Genomic DNA, 19,188 nt, shown 5'->3' with positions numbered 1-19,188 from the left:
TTCCTTTCATGGAACAGCTTGCTAACACTGTTTTCATGGAATCAGCAAAGGGATATTTGGGATACATTGAGGCCTATATTGAAAAAGGAAATATCCTCAGATCAAAATTAGAAAGATGCTTTCTGAGAAACTGCTTTTTGATGTGTGAATTCATCTCACAGAGTTACATCACTCTTTTCATTGAGCAGTTTGATAACACTGTGTTCATGGAATCTGTAAAAGGATATTTGGGAGTGCTTTGAAGCCTATGGTGACAAAGGAAATATCCTCAGATAAAGACCAAAAAGAAGCTTTCTGAGAAATGGCTTTGTGATGTGGAAATTCATCTCACAGAGTTACACTGTTCTTTCCATTGAGTAATTTGCTAACACTGTTTTCTTGGACTCTGCAATGGGATATTTTGGAGCACATTGAAATTTATTGTGAAAAAGAAAATATCCTCAGACCAAAATTAGAAAGATACTTTCTGAGAAACTGCTTTATGATGTGTTAATTCTTCTCACAGAGTTACACAATTCTTTTCATGGATCAGTTCGATAGCACTGTTTTGGGGGAATCTGAGAACAGTTGTTTTGGATCACATTGAAGCCTACAGTGAAAAAGGGAATATGCTCAAATTATAACTAGAAAGAAGATTTCTGAGAAAGTTCTTAGAGATGTGTGAATTCATCTCACAGATTTACACCTTTATTTTCATGGAGCAGTTTGCTAACACTGTTTTTGTGAAATCTGCAATGGGATACTTCAGAGTGCATTGAAGCTTACATTGACAAAGGAAATACATTAATATAAATATTAGAAAGAAACTTTCTGAGAAACCGCTGTGTCATGTGTTAATTAATCTCACACAGCTACATGATTCTTTCACGGATCAATTTTTTAGCATTGTTTTTCAGGTATCTGAGTAGGGATATTTTGGATAGCATTGAAGTCTAGGGTGATAAAGAAATTATCCTCAGATAACAACTAGAAAGAAGCTTTCTGAGAAAGGCTTTTGTGATTTGTGAATTCGTCTCACAGAGTTACACCTTTATTTTCATGGAGCAGTGTGCTAACACTGTTTTCGTGGAATCTGCAAAAGGATATCTGGGAATGCACTGAGGCCTATGGTAAAAAAAGGAAATATCCTCAGATAAAAACTACAAAACTACAAAGAAGCTTTCTGAGAAGCTGGTTTGTTATGGGTCAATTCTTCTCACAGAGTTACACCATTCTTTTCTTTGAAATGTATGATAACACTGTTTTCCTGGAGTCTGCAATAGGATATTTGGGAGGCATCGAAGCCTATGGTGACAAAGGAAATATCCCCATAGAGAAACCAAAAAGAAGCTTTCTGAGAAACTGCTCTGTGATGTGTGAATTCAACTCACAGAGTTACACTGTTCTAGTCACTGAGCAGTTTGCTAATACTGTTTTCTTGAAATCTACAATGGGGTATTTCAGAGCACATTGAAGCTTATTGTGAATTAGCTAATATCCTCAGAGAAAACTAGATAGAAACATTCTGAGAAACTGTTTTGTGATTTGTGAATTCATCGGACAGTGTTACATGATTCTCCTCATGGATCAGATTGATAGCATTGTTTTTGGGGAATCTGAGAAGGGATATTTTGGATCACATTGAAGCCTACGGTGACAAAGGAAATATCTTCAGATAAAAAGTATAAAGAAGCTTTCTGAGAAAGGTCTTTGTGATGTTTGAATTCATCTCACATAGCTACACCTTTCTTTTCATGGAGAAGTTTAGTAACACTGTTTTCGTGGAGTCTGCAAATGGATATTTGGGAGTGCATTGAGGCCAATAGTGAAAAAGGAAATATCCTAACAGAAAAACTAGAAAGAATCTGAGAATCAGCTTTGTGATGTTTGAGTTCAATGCATAAAGTTTCACTGTTGTTTTCATAGAGCAGTTTGCTAGCACTATTTTCTTGGAATCTGCAATGGCATATTTCTGAGTGCATTGAAACTTAGTGTGAAAAAGGGTATATCCTCAGACAAAAACTAGAAACTTTCAGAGAAACTGCTGTGTGATGTGTGAATTCATGTCAGAGAATTACCTGTTCTTTTCATTGAGCAGCTTGCTAACACTGTTTTCTTGGAATCTGCAATGGCATATTTTGAAGCACATTGAAGCTAATTTTGACAAAGGAAATATCCTCTTATAAAAACTAGAAAGAAGCTTTCTGAGAAATCGCTTTGGGATGTGTTAATTCATTTGACAGAGTTACAAGAGTGTTTCCATGGATCCGTTTGGTAGCACTGTTATTGGGGAATCTAAGAAGGGATACTTTGGATCGCTTTGAAGCCTATGGTGACTAAGGACATATCCTCACATAAAAACTAGAAAGAGTCTATCTGAGAAAGTTCTTTGTGATGTATGAATCCATCTCACAGAATTACACGTTTTGTTTCATGAGGGAGTGTGCTAACACAGTTCTCGTGGAATCAGCAAAGGGATATTTGGGAACGCATTGAGGCGTATAGTGAAAAAGGAAATATCCTCATAGGAAAACCAAAAGGAAGCTTTCTGAGAAACTACTTTGTGATGTGTGAATTCAATTCAGAGTTACACTCTTCCTTCCATTGAGCAGTTTGTTAACACTGATTTCTCACAATCTGCAATGAGATATTTCAGAGCGCATTGAAACTTTTTGTGAAAAAGGAAATATAATCAGACAAAAACTAGAAAGACACTTTCTGAGAAACTGTTTTGTGATTTGTGAATTAATCTCACTGAGTTACATGATTCTTTTCATGGATCAGTTTGAAATCACTGTTTTTGGGGAATCTGAGGAGGGATATTTTGGATATTATTGAAGTCTATGGTGACTAAGGAAATATCCTCAGAAAAAAACTATAAAGGAGCTTTGTGAGAAAGTTCTTTGTGATGTGTGAATTCATCTCACAGAGATACACTTTTGTTTTCATGGAGCCGTTTGCTAATACTGTTTTCATGTAATCTTCAACAAGATATTTGGAGCGCATTGAAGCCTATGGCTACAAAGAAATTATCCTCAAACACCAAAAAGAAGTTGTCTGAGAAACTACTTTGTGATGTGCGAATTCATCTCACAGTGTTACACCTCTATTTTCATGGGGCAGTTTGCTAACACTGTTTTTGTGGAATCTGCAAAGTGATATTTGGGAGTACATTCAGGCCTACTGTGAGAAATGAAGTATCCTCAGATAAAAACTAGAAGGAAGCTTTCTGAGAAACTGCTTTGTGACGTGTGAACTCAACTCACAGAGTTACACTGTACTTTGCATTAAGCAGTTGGCTTACACTGTTTTCTTGGAATCTGCACTCTGATATTTCTTAGCGTAATGAACTTTATGGTGACAAAGGAAATGTACTCATAGATGAAACAAAAAGAAGCTTTCTGAGAAAGTGCTTTGTGATATGTGAAGTCATCTCACAGAGTTACACCACTCTTTTCATTTAGCAGTTTGATAACATTGTTATTGTGGAATCTGCTATAGGATATTCGGGAGTGCTTTGAAGCCTATGGTGACAAAGCATATATCCTCATAGATACAAGAAAACGAAGCTTTCTGAGAAACTGCTTTGTGTGTTGTGAATTCCTCTCACAGTGTTACACTGTTGTTTTCATTGAGCAGTTTGCTAACTCTGTTTTCTTGGAATCTTAAAAGGGATATTTTGGAGTGCATTGAAAATTATGTTGACATAGGAAACATCCTCATAGAAAAGGTAGAAAGAAGCTTTCTGAGAAACTGCTTTATGATGTGTTAATTCATCTCACAGTGTTACAAGATTCTTTTCATGGATCACTTTGGCAGCACTGCTTTTGTGGATTCTGAAAAGGAATATTTTTGTTCACATTGAAGCCTATGGTGAAAAAGGAAATATCCTCAGTTAAAAATTAGAAAGAAGCTTTATGAAAAACTGTTTTGTGATGTCTGAATTCATCTCACAGAATTATACATTTATTTCTTTGTACAGAGCCATTGGTAACACTGTTCTCATGGAATCTGCAAAGGGATATCTGGGAGCACATTGAGGCATATGGTGAAAAACGAAATATCCTCAGGTGAAAACGAGAAAGCAGATTTCTGAGAAACTACTTTGTAATGTGTGAATTCATCCCACAGAGATATACAATTATTTTCATGAATCATTATGGCAGCACTGTTTTTGGGGAATCAGAGGAGGGATATTTTGGATCTCATTGAAGCCTGCAGTGACGAAATAAACATCCTCAGTTAAAAACTAGAAAGAAGCTTTCTGAGAATCTGCTTTGTGATGTGTGAATTCATCTCACAGAGTTACACTGTTCTTTCCAGGGAGCAGTTTGCTAACACTGTTTTCATGGAATCTGCAAAGGGATATTTGGGAGTGCATGGAGGCCTATGGTGAAAAAGGAAATATCTTTAGATAAAAACTAGCAAGAAACTTTCTGAGAAACCCCTTTGTGACGTGTGAATTCATCTCTCTGAGTGACACTGTTCTTTTCATTGAGTTGTTTGCTAACACTGTTTTCATGGAATCTGCAAAGGGATATTTGGGAGCGCATGGAGGCCTATGGTGAAAAAGAAAATATCTTTGGATAAAAACTAGAAAGAATCTTTCTGAGAAACTCCTCTGTGATGTGTGAATTCATCTCTCTGAGTGACACTGTTCTTTTCATTGAGTAGTTTGCTAACACTGTTTACATGGAATCTGCAAAGTTATATTTCAGAGTGCATTGAAGCTTAAGTTGACAAAGGGATTACCCTCATACAAAAAGTAAAAAGAAACTTTCTGAGAAACCACTTTGTGATGTATTAATTATTCCCACTGAGTTAAAAGATACTTCTCTGGATTAGTTTGGTAGCACTGTTTGGGGGAATCTGAGAAGGGATATTTTGGATCACATTGAAACCTATGGTGACAAAGAAAATATCCTCAGATAAAAAATAGAAATAAGCTTTCTGAGAAAGTTCTCTGTAATGTGTGAATTCTTCTCACAGAGTTACACCTTTCTTTTCATGGGGCAGTTTGCTAACACTGTTTTCTTGAAATCTGCAAAGGGATAACTTTTAGCTCATTGAAGCCTATGGTGACAAAAGATATAGCCTTATATACAAACTAAAAGAAGCTTTCTGAGAAACTGCTTTGTGATATGTGAATTCATCTCACAGAGGTACATGATTCTTTTCATGGAACAGTTTGGTAGCACTGTATTTGGGGAATCTGAGAAGGGATATTTTGAATCACATTGAAGCCTATGATGAATGTGGAAATATCCTAAGATGAAAACTAGAAGGAAGCTTTATGAGAAACCACTTTGTGATGTGTGAATTAATCTCACAGAATACACCATTCTTTTCGTTGAGCACTTTGCTAACACAGTTTTTGTGCAATCTGCAAAGGGATATTTGGGAGCGCATTGAGGCGTATGTCAAAAAAGGAAATATCCTCAGATAAAAACTAGAAAAAAGCTTTCTGAGAAACTGCTTTGTGATGTGTGAATTCATTTCACAGAGTTACACCGTTCTTTTCAGTGAACAGTTTGCTAACACTGTTTTCATCGAATCGGCAAAGGGATAATTTGGAGCACATTGAAGATTATGGTGACAAAGGAAATATCCTCAGACAAAAACTAGAAAGAAGCTTTCTGGGAAATGGCTTTGTGATTTGTGAACTCATCTCACAGAGTTACACGATTATTTTCATGAAGCTGTTTGGTAGAACTGTTTTTGAGGACTCTCAGAGGGGACATTTTGGATCACATTGAAGCCTATGGTGACAAAAGAAACATCCTAAGATAAAAAATTGAAAGAAGTTTCTGAGAAAATTCTTTGTGATGTTTGATTTCACCTCACAGCGTTACACCTTTCTTTTCATGGAGAAGTTTGCTAACACTGTTTTCACGGAATCTGCAATAGAATATTTGGGAGCACATTGAAGCCTATGGTGACTGAGGAAATATCCTCAGAGAGAAACAGAAAAGAATCTTTCTGAGAAACTGCTTTGTGATGTGCGAATTCATCTCACAGATTTACACTTTTTCTTTCATGGAGCAGTTTGCTAATACTATTTTCATGGAATCTGAAAAGGGATATTCACGAGTGCATTGAGGTATAAATTGAAAAAGTATATATACTCATACAAATACAAGAAAGAAGCTGTCTGTGAAACTGCTTTGTGATGTGTCTATTCATATCACAGAGTTACACCATTCTCTTCATTGAGAAATTTGCTATCACTTTTTTCATGGAATCTGCAATGGGATATTCTGGAGCGCATTGACGAATATGGAGAAAAAGAAAATATCCTCAGATAAATACTGGAGAGAAGCTGTCTGAGACACAGCTTTGTGATGTGTGAATTCATCTCACATAGTTACACCATTCTTTTCATGGAGCAGTTTGGCTACACTGTTTTTGGTGAATCTGAGAAGGGATATTTTGGATCTCATTGAAGCTTAGGGCGACAAAGGAAATATCTTCAGATAAAAGCTAGAAAGAATCTTTCTCAGAAACTTCTTTGTGATGTGTGTATTCACTTCACAGAGTATCACCTTTATGTTCATGGAGCAGATTTCTAACACAATTTTTGTGGAATCTGCGAAAGGATGTTTGGGAGCACATTGAGGCCTATGGTGAAAAAGGAAATATCCTCAGAGAAAAAGTAGAAAGAAGCTTTCGGAGAAACTTCTTTGTGATATGTGAATTCATCTTACAGATTTGCATTGTTCATTTCATTGAGCCGCTTGCTGTTTTCCTGGAGTCTACAATGGGATATTTTGGAAGGCATTTAAGCTTATTGTGACAAGGGAAATATCCTCAGAGGTAAACAAAAGAGATGCTTTCTGAGAAACTGCTTAGTGATGTGTGAATTCATCTCACATAGTTACACCATCCTTTTCATGGAGCAGTTAGGGAGCACTGTTTTTGGGCAATCTGAGAAATGATATTTTGGATCACATTGAAGCCTAGGGTGACAAAGGAAATATCTTCAGATAAAAACTAGAAAGAATATTTCTCAGAAACTTCTTTGTGATGTTTGTATTCATCTCATAGAGTATCACCTTTCGGTTCGTGGAGCAGACTGCTAACACAGTTTTCATGGAATCTGCAAATGATATTTGGGAGTGCAGTGAGGCCTATAGTTTATAAGGAAATATCCTCAGAGAAAAAGTGGAAAGAAGCTTTCTGGGAAACTGTTTTGTGATGTGTGAATTCATCTTACAGATTTACACCATTAATTTCATTGAGGCTTTGCTAACACTGTTTTCCTGGCGTCTGGGATCCTGGGATGTTTTGGAGCGCATTGAAGCTTTTCGTGACAATGGAAATATCCTCATATACAAACTAGAAAGAAACTTTCTGAGAAACAGCTTTGTGATGTGTTAATTCATCTCACAGAGTTACACCTTTCTTTTCATGGAGCAGTTAGATAACACTGTTATTGTGGAATCTGTGAAGGCATTTTTGGGAGCGATTTGATTCCTATGGTGAAAAAGCAGATATCCTCAGATAAAAACTAAACAGAAGCTTTCTGAGAAACTTTTTGGTAATGTGTGAATTAATCTCACATAGTTACACTGTTCTTTTCACTGAGTAGTTTGGTAACACTGTTTTCTTGGAATCTGCACTAGGATATTTCAGAGGGCCTTGAAACTTTTGGTGATAAAGGAACTAACCTCACATAAAAACTGGAAAGAATCTTTCTGAGAAAGAGCTTGTGATGTGTTAATTCATTTCACAGAATTACACGATTCTTGTCTTTGATCAGTTTGGGAGTATTCTTTTTTGGAAACCTGAGAAGGGATATTTGGTATCACATTGAAGCCTGTGGTGACAAAGGATATACCCTCAGATAAAAACTAGAAAGGATCTTTCTGAGAAAGTACTTTGTGTTGTGTGAATTCATCTCACAGTGTTACACCTTTCTTTTCATGGAGTCGTTTGCTAACACTGTTTTCATGAAATATGCAAAGGGATATTTGGGAGTGCATGGAGGATTATGGTGATAAATGAAATATCCTCTGATGAAAACCAAAAAGAAGATTTCTGTGAAACTGCTTTGTGATGGGTTAATTCATCGCACAGACTTACACTGTTCTTTTCATTGAAAAGTTTGCTAACACTTTTTGCCTGGAATCTGCAATGGGGTATTCACGAGCACATTGAGGTCTATGGTGAAAAACAAAATATCCTCAGACAAAAAATAGAAAGAAGCTTTCATAGACAGTGCTTTGTGATTTGTGAATTCATGTCACAGAATTACACGGTCCTTTCCATGAGGCAGTTTATTAGCACTGTTTTCGTGGAATCTGCAAATGAATATTTGGGAGTGCATTGATGCCTCTGGTGGTAAAGGAAATATCCTCACACAAAAACTAGAAAGAGGCTATTTGAGAAACTTCTTTGTGATGTCTGAATTCATCTTACAGAGTTACACAGTTCTTTTCATTGAGTAGCTTGATAACACTTTTTTTCGTGGAATCTGCAATAGGATAATTGGGAACACATTGAAGCCTATGGTGACAAAGGAAATATTCTCAGATAAAAACCAAAAAGAAGCTTTCTGTGAAACGCTTTGGAATGTGTGTATTCATCTCACAGAGTTACGCCGTTCTTTTTATTGAGAAGTTTGCTAACACTTTTTTCGTGGAAACTGTAATGGCATATTCGGGAGTGCATTGAGGAATATGGTGAAAAAGGAAATATAATCAGATAAAAACCAAAAGGAAGCTTTCCGAGAAGCTGCTATGTGATGTGTGAATTCATCTCACGGAGTTACACCATTCTTTTCATGGAGTAGTTTGGTAGCCTGTTTTTGGGGAATTTGAGAAGGGATATTTTGTATCATATTGAAGACTATGGTGACAAAGGAATTATCCTCAGATAAAAACTAGAAAGAAGCTTTTGGAAAAAGTTCTTTGTGATGTGTGAATTCATCTCATAGATTTACTCCTTCTTTTCATGGAACAGTTTGCTAACACTATTTTCATGGAATCTGGAAAGGGATATTTGTGAGAGCACCATGGCAAATGGTGGCAAAGAAGTTATCCTCACACAAAAACTAGAAGGAAGGTTACTGAGAAACTGCTTTGTGATGTGTGTATTCACATCACAGAGTTACAGGATTTTATTCTTTGAGCAGTTTGCTAACACAGTTTTCGTGGAATCTGCAATAGGATATTTGGGAGTTCATTGAAGCCTATGGTGACAAAGGAATTATCCTCAGTCAAAAACCAAAAAGAAGTTGTCTGAGAAACTGCTTTGTAATGTGTAAATTCATCTCACAAATTTAAAACTTTCTTTTCATGGTGCAGTTTGTTAACACTTTTATCGTGTAATCTGCAAAGGCATATCTGGGAGCACATTGCGGCCTACAGGAAAAAGGAAATATTCTCAGATAAAAACTAGAAAGAAGCTTTCTGAGAAGCTGCTTTGTGATGTGTGAGTTCATCTTACAGAGTTACACCATTCTTTTCATTGGGCAGTTTGATAACACTGTTTTCGTGGAATCTGAAATAGGATATTTTGGAGTGCATTGAAGCCTATGGTGACAAAGGAAATATCCTCTGACAAAAACCAAAAGGAAGCTTTCTGTCAAACTGCTTTGTGATGTGTGAATTCGTCTCACAGAGTTACACCATTCTTTTTATTGAGAAGTTTACTAGCACTTTATTCATGGTATCTGCCACGGGATATTCCAGAGCACCTTGAAGAATATGGTGAACAAGGAAATATCCTCAGATAAAAACTAGAAAGAAACTTTGAGAAACAGCTTTGTGATGTGTGAATTCATCTTACAGAGATACACTATTCTTTACATGGATTAGATTGGTAGCACTGTTTTTGGGGAATCAGAGAAGGGATATTATAAATGGCATTGATGCCTATGGTGACAAAGGAAATATCCTCAGATGAAAACTAGAATGAAGCTTTCTGAGAAACTGCTTTGTGACATGTGATTTTATCTCACCGAGTTACACTGCTCTTTTCACTGAGTAGTTTGATAACACTGTTTTTGTGGAATCTGCAATGGGATATTTTGGAGTGCATTTAAGCTTATGGCGACAAAGGAAATATCCTCATGTAAAATCTAGAAAGAAGCATTCTGAGAAACTGATTTGTGATGTGTTAATTCATTTCACAAAGTTACAAGTTTCTTTTCATGGAACAGTTTAGTAGTATTGTTTATGGGAAATCTCAGAATGGATATTTGGGATCACATTGAAGCACATGGTGACAAAGCAAACATTCTCAGGTAAAAACTAGAAATAAGCTCTCTGAGAAAGTTCTTTCTGAAGTGTCAATTCCTCTTCACAGAATTTCACCTGCCTTTACATGGAGAAGTTTGCTAACACTGTTTTTGTGGAATCTGCAAAGGGGTATTTTGGAGTGCTTTGAGGCCTACAGTGAAAAAGGAAATATCCTAAGATAATCCTTTGTTTTCATTTAGCCGTTTTCTAACACCATTTGCATGGAATCTGCAAAGGGATATTCACGAGCGTGTTGAGGTCTATAGTGGAAAAGGAAATATCCCCAGACAAAAACTAGAAAGAAGCTTTCTGAAAACCTGTTTGAGGGTTTGTGAATTGATCTCATAGAGTTACATGATTCTTTTCATGGAGCAGTTTGCTACCAAACTGCAATTTTTGGGGAATCTGAAGAGGGATATTTAGATTGCATTGAAGCCTATGGTGAAAACGAATTATCCTCATATGAAAAGTAGAAAGAAGCTCTCTGAGAAACCGCTTTGTGATGTGTGAATTCAACTCACAGAATTACATGATTCTTTTCATGGATCAGTTTGGTAGCACTGTTTTTGGGGGAATCTGAGAAGGGATATTTTGAATTGCATTGAAGCCTATGGTGACAAAGGAAATAACCTCAGTTAAAAAGTAGAAATAAGCTTAGTGAGAAACTGCTTAGGGATGTGTGAATTCATCTCACAGACTTGCATGATTCTTTTCTTTCAGCAGTTTGCTAACACTAGTTTTGAAGAATCTGTAATAAGATATTTGGGAACGCATTGAAGTGTATGATGACAGAGGAAATTTCCTTAGACAAAAACCAAAAAGAAGCTTTCTGAGAAACTGTTTTGTGATGTGTGATTTCAACTCACAGAGTTACACTGTTCTTTTCACTGAGGAGTTTGCTAACACTCTTTTCTTGGAATCTGCAATCTGATATTTTGGAGCACATTGCAGCTTTTTGTGACAAAGGAATTATAATCAGATAAAAACTGGAAAGAAGCTTTCTGAGGAACCACTCTGTGATGTGTTAATTCATCTTACAGAGTTACATGATCCGTTTCATGGATCAGTTTGGTAGCACTGTTTTTGGGGAATCTGAGAAGGGGTATTTTGGATCGCATCAAAGCCTATGGTGACAAGGGAACTATCCTCAGATAAAAATTAGAAAGGATCTTTCTGAGAAGCACTTTCTGATGTGTGAATTCATCTCATAGAGTTATACCTTTCTTTTCATGGAGCAGTTTGCTAACAGTGTTTTCAAGGAATCTGCAAAGGGATATTTGGGTGCGCATGGTGGATTATGGTGAAAAAGGAAATGTCCTCTGATAAAAACAAAAAGAATATTTCCGTTAAACTGGTTTGTGATGTGTGAATTTGTCTCACAGAGCTACATCATTCTTTTCATTGAGAAGTTTGCTAACACTTTTTTCGTGGAATCTGCAATGGGACATTCGTGAGTGCATTGAGGCCTAAGGTGAAAAACGAAATATCCTCAGACAAAATATAGAAAGAAGCTTTCTTGGAAACTGCTTTGTGATTTGTGAATTCGTCTCATGGAGTTACACCATTCTTTTCATTGAGCGTTTGATAACACTTTTTTTCATGCAAACTGCAATGGGATATTTTGGAGTGCATTGAAGCTTATGGTGACATAGGAAATATCCTCATAGAAAAAGTAGAAAGAGGCTTTCAGAGAAACTACTTTGTGATATGTGAGCTCATCTCACAGAGTAATACCTTTCTTTTCATGGAGCACTTTACTAACACGGTTTTCGTGGAATCTCCAACAGGATATTTGAGAGCGCATTGAAGCCTATGGTGACAAAGGAAATATCCTCAGATAAAAACCAATAAGACGATTTCTGAGAAACTGTTGTGATGTGTGACTTCATCCCAGAGTGTCACACTTTTCTTTTTATTGAGCAGTGTGCTCTCTGTTTTCTATGAATCTGCAATGGGATTTTTCGGAGTGCATTGAAGCTTATGGTGTCACAGGAAATATGCTAATAGAAAAAGAAGAAAGAAGCTTTCTGAGAAATCACTTTGTGATGTGTGAATTCATCTCACAGAGTTACACAAATCTATTCATGAATCAGTTTGGTAACACAGTTTTTGGGGAATCTGAGAAGGGCTATTTTGGATCGCATTGATGCCTATCTTGACAAAAAAAAAAACCTCAGATAAAAACTAGAAAGAAGGTTCCTGATAAAGTTCTCTGTGATGTGTGAATTCATCTCACAGAGTTACACTTTTCGTTACATGGAGCCATTTGCTAACACTGTTTTCATTCAATCTGGAAAGGAATATTTTGAGGGGCATTGAGGGCCATGGAGAAAAACTAAATATCCTCAGATAAAAGCTAGAAAGAAGCTTTCTGAGAAACTGCATTATGATGTGTAAATTAATCTCACACAGTTACACTGTACTTTTCATTGAGCAGTTTGCGAACACTGTTTTTGTGCAATCTGCAAAGGGATATTTGGGAGTGCATTGAGGCCTATAGTGAAAAAGGAAATATCCTCAGAGAAAAACTAGAAAGAAGCTTTCTGAGAAACTTCTTTGGGATGTGTGGATTCATCTCACAGAGTTACACTGTTCTTTTCATTAAGCTGTTTAATAACACTGTTTTCGTGGAATCTGCAATAGGATATATGGGAGCGTATTGAAACCTATGGTTACAAAGGAAACATCCTCAGATAAAAACAAAAAGAAACTTTCTGAGAAACTGCTTTGTGATGTGTGAGCTCATCTCACAAAGTTACACTGTTCTTTTCATTGATCAGTTGACAACCCTGTTTTCTTGGAATCTGTAAGGGGACATTTTGGAGAGCATTGAAGTTTATGGTGACAAAGGAAATATCCACAGACAAAAACTAGACAGAAGCTTTCTGAGAAACTGTTTTTTATTTGTGAATTCATCTCATAAAGTTACACCATTGTTTTCATTGAGCTGTTTGATCACACTCATTTCATGGAATCTGCAAAGGGATATTTGGGAGTGCATTGAAGCCTATGGTGAAAAAGGAAATATCCTCACATAAAAAATAGAAAGAATCTTTCTGAGAAACTGCATTGCAATGTCTGAATTCATCTCATAGTTGCACTGTTCTTTTCATTAAGCAGTTTGCTAACTCTGTTTTCTTGGAATCTGCAGTGGAATATCACGGAGTGCTTTGAAGTTTAATTTGACAAAGTAAATATCCTCATATAAAAACTAGAAATAAGCTTTCTGAGAAAGCACTTTGTGATGTGCTAATTCATCTCACAGAGTTACATGATTGTTTTCATGGATCAGTTTGGTAGTACTGTTTATGGAGAAATTGAGAAGGGATATTTTGGATTTCTGTGAAGTCTATGGTGACAGAGGATATATCCTCAGATGAAAACTAGTAAGAAGCTTTCTGAGAAACTTCGTGTGATTCGTGTATTCATCTCACAGAGTAACACCTTTCTTTCCATGGAGTAGTTTGCTAACACTGTTTTCGTGGAATCTACAAAGGGATATTTGGGAGTGAGTTGAGGCCTCTGGTGAAAAATGAAATCTCCTCAGGTAAAAACTAGATAGGAGCTTTCTGAGAAACTGCATTGTGATGTGTGAATTCATCTCACAGAGTTACACCATTCTTTTCATGGAGCAGTTTGGTAGCACTGTTTTTGGGGATCTGAGAAGGGAGATTTTGGATTACACAGAAGCCTACAGTGACTGAGGAAATATCCTCAGACAAAATCTAAAAAGAAGCTTTCTGAGAAACCGCATTGTGATGTGTAAATTCACCTCACAGATTTACACCTTTCTTTTCATGGAGAAGTTTGCTAACACTGTTTTCGTGGAATCTGCAAAGGGATATTCATGAGCATATTGAGGCCTATGGTTAAAAAGGAAATATCCTCAGAGAAAAATTAGAAAGAAATTTTCTGAGAAACAGCTTTGTGATGGGTGAATTTATCTCACAGAGTTACACTGTTTTCCTCATTGAGCAGATTGCTAACACTGTTTTCGTGGAATCCGCAATGTGACATTTTGGAGCACATTGATGCCTGATGGTGACAAAGAATATATCCTCAGAGAAAACCTAGAAAGAAGGTTTCTGAGAAACTGCTTTCTGAATTGTGAATTCATCTCACAGAGGTACAGCTTCTTTTTCAAGGATCAGTTTGGTAGAACTGTTTTTGGGGAATCTGAGAAGGGATATTTTGTATCACATTGACACCTATGGTGATGAAGGAAATAGCCTCAGATAAAAACCAGAGAGAAGTTTTCTGAGAAAGTTCTCTGTGATGTGTGAGTTCATCTCACAGAGTTACACCTTTCTTTTCATGGAGCCGTTTGCTAACACTGTTTTCGTGGCATCTGAAAAGGGTTATTTTGGAGCACATTGAGGCATATTGTGAAAAAGGAAATATCCTCAGATAAAAAATTGAAAGAAGTTTTATGAGAAACTGCTTTGTTTTATGTGAATTCATCTCACAGAGTTACACTATTTTTTAGTTGCACAGTTGGATTGCACTATTCATAGCATCTGCAACAGGGTATTTGGGAGCGCTTTGAAGCCTATGCTGACAAAGGAAATATCCTCAGATAAAAAGCTATAAGAAGGCTTCTTTAGGCCGGGCGCGGTGGCTCAAGCCTGTAATCCCAGCACTTTGGGAGGCCGAGACGGGCGGATCACGAGGTCAGGAGATTGAGACCATCCTGGCTAACACGGTGAAACCCTGTCTCTACTAAAAAAAAAAAAAGAAAAAAAACTAGCCAGGCGAGGTGGCGGGCGCCTGTAGTCCCAGCTACTCGGAGGCTGAGGCAGGAGAATGGCGGTAAACCTGGGAGGCGGAGCTTGCAGTGAACTGAGATCCAGCCACTGCACTCCAGCCCGGGCGACAGAGCGAGACTCCGTCTCAAAAAAAAAGAAGGCTTCTTTGAAACTGCTTTGTGATGTGTGAATTTGTCTCACAGAGTTGCACTGTTCTTTCCATTGAGAAGTTTCTTAAGCCTTTTGTCATGGAATCTGCAATGGGATATTCCAGAGCTCAATGAAGAATATGGTGAAAAAGAAAATATCCTCAGATAAAAACTAGAAATAAGCTTTCTGAGAAACAGCATTCTGATGTGGGAATACATCTCACAGTGTTACACCATTCTGTTTTTGGAGCAGTTCAGTAGTACTGTTTATGGGGAATCTGAGAGGCAATATTTCAGATCGCATTGAAGCCTATGGTGACAAAGAAAATATCCTCAGATTAAAACTAGAAAGAAACTTTATGAGAAACTTCTGTATGATGTGTGAATCCACCTCACAGAGTTACACCATTCTTTCATTGAGAACTTTGCTAACACTTTTTTCGTGGAATCTGCAATGGTATACTTGGGAAAAGATTGAGGAATATGGTGAAAGAGAAAATATCCTCAGATAAAAACTAGAAAGAAGCTTCCTGAGAATTAGTTTTCTGATGTGGGAATTCTTCTCACAGAGTTACGCCATTTTTTTTCATGGAGCAGTTTAGTAGCACTGTTTTTTGGGAATCTGAGAGGGGATATTTTGGATCACATTGAAGCCTGTAGTGACAAAGGAAATATCCCCAGATTAAAACTCGGAAGAAGCTTTCTGAGAAACTGCTTTGCAATATGTGAATTCATCTTACAGTGTTACACCATTCTTTTTATTGAGCAGTTTGATAGCATTCTTCTCGTGGAATCTGCAGTATGATATTTGGGAGTTCATTGAGTCGTAGTGAAAAAGAAAATATTCTCAGATAAAAACTAGAGTTAAGCTTTCTGAGAACTGCTTTGTGATGTGTGAATTCATCTTACAGAGTTACACTGTTTTTTTCAATCAGCAGTTTGATAACACTGTTTTCGTGGAATCTGTAATAGTATATTTGGAGGCACTTTGAAGCCTACATTGACAAAGGAAATATCCTCAGATTAAAACCAAAAAGAAGCTTTCTAGAAACTGCTTTGTGATGTGTGAATTTATCTCACAGAGTTACACCATTCTTTTCATTGTGAAGTTTGCTAACACTTTTGTTTTGGAATCTGCAATGGGATATTTGGGAGCGCTTTGAGGAATATGGTGAAAAAGAAAATATCCTCAGATAAAAACTAGAAAGTAGCTTTCTGAAAAACAGGTTTGGGATGTGTGAATTCACCTCACAGAGTTACACTGTTGTCTTCATTGAGCAGTTTGCTAACACTGTTTTCTTTGAATCTGCAATGTGACATTTCGGAGCGAATTGAATATGACAGTGACAAAGATATATCCTCAGAGAAAACCTAGAAAGAAGGTTTCTGAAAAACTGCTTTCTGATTTATGAATTCATCTCACAGAGTTACAGCTTTCTTGGATCAGTTTGGAATACTCTCTTGGGGGAATCTGAGAAGGTTTATTTTGTATTACATTGACACCTATGGTGAGAAAGGAAATATCCTCAGATAATAAATAGAAGGAAGCTTTCTGAGAAAGTTCTTTTTGATGTGTGAATTCATCTCACAGAGTTACACCGTTCCTTTCAATGAGCAGTTTGATAACACGGTTTTCATGGAATCTGCAAAGGGATATTTGGGAGGGCACTGAGGCCTCTAGTGAAAAAGGAAATATCCTCATAGGAAAACCAAAAAGAAGCTTTCTGAGAAACTGCTTTGTGATGTGTGAATTCATCTCACAGAGTTACACTGCACTTTTCATTTTCATTGAGCAGTCTGATAACACTGGTTTTCTGGAATCTGCAATAGGATATCTGGAGTGCATTGATGCCTATGATGACCAAGAAAATATCCCCAGAGACATACCAAAAAGAACCTTTCTGAGAAACTGCTTTGTGATGTATGGATTCAATTCACATAGTTACACTGTTCCTTTCATTGGGCAGTTTGTTAACACTGTTTTCTTTGAATCTGCAAAGAGATATTTTGGAGCACATTGCAACTTATTGTGAAAAGGGAAATATCCTCAGACAAAAAGTAGAAAGATACTTTCTGAGAAACTGCTTTGTTATTTGTGAATACATCTCACAGAATTATATGATTCTTTTCATGGAGCAGATTGGTAGCACTGTTTTTAGGGAATCTGAGAAGGGATATTTTGGATCGCATTGAAAGTCTTTGATAAAAAGAAAATATCCTCAGATAAAAACTATAATGAAGCTTTCTGAGAAAGTTCTTTTTGATGTTTGAATTCATCTTACAGAGTTGCACCTTTCTTTTCATGGAGCAGTCTGGTAACACTGTTTGCATGGAATCTGCAAAGAGATATTTGGAAGCACATTGAGGCCTATCATGAAAAAAGAAATATACTGAGATAAAAACTAGAAAGAAACTTTATGAGATACTGCTTTGTGATGTGTGAATTCATATCAAAGAGTTATACCATTCTTTTCACTGAGCAGTTTGATAACCAGTTTTCGTGGATTCTGCAATAGGATATTTTGGAGAGCATTGAAGTCTATGTTGACAGAGGAAATATACTCAGATAAAAACCAAAAATAAGCTTTCTGAGAAACTGCTTTGTGATGTGTGAATTCATCTCACAGGATTACACTGCTCTTTTCATTGAGCAGTTTGCTAACATTGTTTTCTTGCAATCTGCAATGGCATATTTTGGAGTGCATTGAAGCTTTTGGTGACAAAGGAAATATCCTCATATAAAAACCAGAAATAAGCTTTGGGAGAAACCACTTTGTGATCTGTTAATTGATCTCACTGTGATACATGATACTTTTCATGGATCAGTTTTTTTGCACTCTTTTTGGGGAATCTGAGAAGAGATAGTTTGGATCCATTGGAAGTCTATGGTGACAAAGAAACTATCGTCAGATAAAAAATGGTAAGAAGCACTATAACAAAATTCTTTGTGATGTATGAATGCATCTCACAGAGGTACACCTTACTTTTTTGTGTGTGGCAGAACGGCTTTTTTATTTATTTATTTATTTATTTATTTATTTTTATTATACTTTAAGTTCTAGGGTACATGTGCATAACGTGCAGGTTTGTTACATATGTATACTTGTGCCATGTTGGTGTGCTGCACCCATCAACTCGTCTGCACCCATCAGTTCATCATTTATATCATGTATAACTCCCCAATGCAATCCCTCCACCCTCCCCTCCCCATGATAGGCCCCAGTGTGTGATGTTCCCCTTCCCGAGTCCAAGTAATCTCATTGTTCAGTACCCACCTATGAGTGAGAACATGTGGTGTTTGGTTTTCTCTTCTTGTGATAGTTTGCTAAGAATGATGGTTTCCAGCTGCATCCATGTCCGTACAAAGGACGCAAACTCATCCTTTTTTATGGCTGCATAGTATTATATGGTGTATATGAGCCACATTTTCTTAATCCAGTCTGTCATAGATGGACATGTGGGTTGATTCCAAGTCTTTGCTATTGCAAATAGTGCTGCAATAAACATACGTGTGCATGTGTCTTTGTAGTAGAATAATTTATACTCCTTTGGGTATATATGCAGTAGTGGGATGGCTGGGTCATATGGTACATCTAGTTCTAGATCCTTGAGGAATTGCCATACTGTTTTCCATAATGGTTGATCTAGTTTACAATCCCACCAACAGTGTAAAAGTATTCCTATTTCCCCACATCCTATTCAACACCTGTTGTTTCCTGACTTTTTAATGATTGCCATTCTAACTGGTGTGAGATGGTATCTCATTGTGGTTTTGATTTGCATTTCTCTGATGGCGAGTGATGATGAGCATTTTTTCATGTGTCTGTTGGCTGTATGAATGCCTTCTTTTCAGAAATGTCTGTTCATATCCTTTGCCCACTTTTTGATGGGGTTGTTTGTTTTTTTCTTGTATATTTGTTTGAGTTCTTTGTGGATTCTGGATATTAGCCCTTTGTCAGATGAGTAGATTGCAACAATTTTCTCCCATTCTGTAGGTTGCCTGTTCACTCTGATGGTAGTTTCTTTTGCTGTGTAGAAGCTCTTTAGTTTAATTAGATCCCATTTGTCAATTTT

This window comes from Rhinopithecus roxellana, chromosome 9, assembly GCF_007565055.1.
Source record: "Rhinopithecus roxellana isolate Shanxi Qingling chromosome 9, ASM756505v1, whole genome shotgun sequence".
Classification (NCBI taxonomy): Eukaryota; Metazoa; Chordata; class Mammalia; order Primates; family Cercopithecidae; genus Rhinopithecus; species Rhinopithecus roxellana.
This window is presented reverse-complemented; position numbering follows the sequence as displayed.